This window comes from Bison bison, unplaced genomic scaffold (genome assembly GCF_000754665.1).
Source record: "Bison bison bison isolate TAMUID 2011002044 unplaced genomic scaffold, Bison_UMD1.0 scf7180017864074, whole genome shotgun sequence".
In the NCBI taxonomy this organism is placed as follows: Eukaryota; Metazoa; Chordata; class Mammalia; order Artiodactyla; family Bovidae; genus Bison; species Bison bison.
This window is the reverse complement of record NW_011494646.1, coordinates 7,319-9,387: the sequence shown is the minus strand read 5'-3', so window position 1 is coordinate 9,387 and position 2,069 is coordinate 7,319.

Here is a 2,069-nt window from a genome sequence, read left to right as displayed (position 1 = left end):
TCAATTCCTGGGTTGGGAAGATCCCCTGGAGGAGGGCACAGCAACCCACTCCAGTATTCTTGCCTGGAGAATCCCATGGACAGAGGAGCCTGGTGGGTTACAATCCATAGGTCACAAAGTGTCGGACATGAATGAAGTTACTGAGCACACACTCATAGGCGAATAGCTTGGTGGGATTAGGCAGCTATTGGATGTTCAGCCAATGGGGCCGCCTCTCGCTGCTCGTGGCTAGCTTCCTGCCTAACAGCTCCCAGGACCAACCTGAGAAGAAGTGAAGGGCTTTTGTGGGCAGGAGGGATAGACTCCCAGGATGCTGCACATGGATGGTACCCAGAGCTCATCCTCCCTTTCATCCTTATCAGAATCACCTGGACAGAGTTTTTAAGAAACAGGTGCCAAGACCCTGGCTCCAGATGTGCTAGACTGTGGTATCCAGAATAACATCTGACTTGAGACTGGGCCATATTTTCTGGGAAATTCTGATTCATATTCTTAATTAGGAACCACGGACTGGTCCAATACTTTCAGTTTACATAGAAAGGAGCTAAGAGCAGGAATCATACCCTCTTTAGTTCAGAGATCAATTTTAGTTAGGGACAAAATAGACATCCCAAACTTGAGGATTTTAAAAATAATACAATCTTGTCAAGGGAAATGGAGATAATCAAAAGTTGTGGGCCCAGTTCATCATCTTCCAGCAGACCTGGTGAGAGAATTAATTAATGTCACACTTCTGGTATATAATAGACACAGGGCTAGAACCTGGATTACCTGATCCCTGAAACAGTTTTTCTTTCCTGAATTCTCTCTTGTTCTCTGTTTTGCTTAGATCTAAGCTCCAGAAAAAACATCTGTTTCTGCTTTATTGACTATGCCAAAGGCTTTGACTGTGTGGATCACAATAAACTGTGGAAAATTCTGAAAGAGATGGGAATACCAGACCATCTGACCTGCCTCTTGAGAAACCTGTATGCAGGTCAGGAAGAAACAATTAGAACTGGACATGGAACAACAGACTGGTTCCAAATAGGAAAAGTAGTACATCAAGGCTGGTATTGTCACCCTGCTTATTTAACTTATATGCAGAGTATATCATGAGAATGCTGGACTGGAAGAAGCACAAGCTGGAGTCAAGATTGCTGGGAGAAATATCAATAACCTCAGATATACAGATGACACCACCCTTATGGCAGAAAGTGAAGAAGAACTAAAAAGCCTCTTGATGAAAGTGAAAGAGGAGAATGAAAAAGTTGGCTTAAAGCTCAACATACAGAAAACTAAGATCATGGCATCTAGTCCCATCATTTCATGGGAAATTGATGGGGAAACAGTGGAAACAGTGTCAGACTTTACTTTTCTGGGCTCTAAAATCATTGCAGACGGTGATTGCAGACGTGAAATTAAAAGACGCTTACTCCTTGGAAGGAAAGTTATGATCTACCTAGATAGCATATTCAAAAGCAGAGACATTCCTTTGCCAACAAAGGTCCGTCTAGTCAAGGCTATGGTTTTTCCAGTGGTCGTGCATGGATATGAGAGTTGGACTGTGAAGAAAGCTGAGCTCTAAAGAATTGATGCTTCTGAACTGTGGTGTTGGAGAAGACTCTTGAGATTCCCTTGGACTACAAGGAGATCCAACCATTCTATTCTAAAGAGATCAGACCTGGGGGTTCTTTGGAAGGAGTGATGCTGAAGCTTAAACTCCAGTACTTTGGCTACCTCATGCAAAGAGTTGACTCACTGGAAAAACTCTGATGCTGGGAGGGATTGGAGGCAGGAGGAGAAGGGGACGACAGAGGATGAGATGGCTGGGTGACATCACCGACTCGATGGATGTGAGTTTGAGTGAACTCCGGGTGTTAGTGATGGACAGGGAGGTCTGGTGTGTGCAATTCATGGGGTTGCAAAGAGTTGGACACGACTGAGTGACTGAACTGAATTGAATGATTATGTAACAACAACGTATCTTGCTTAAGGACATGTTTCTACTTCTTAACAAGAACCTTCTGACTAATCTTGCTGTTTTAAAACCTATGTTGTGGGAGTGGGTCTGGTAATACCTTTCTATT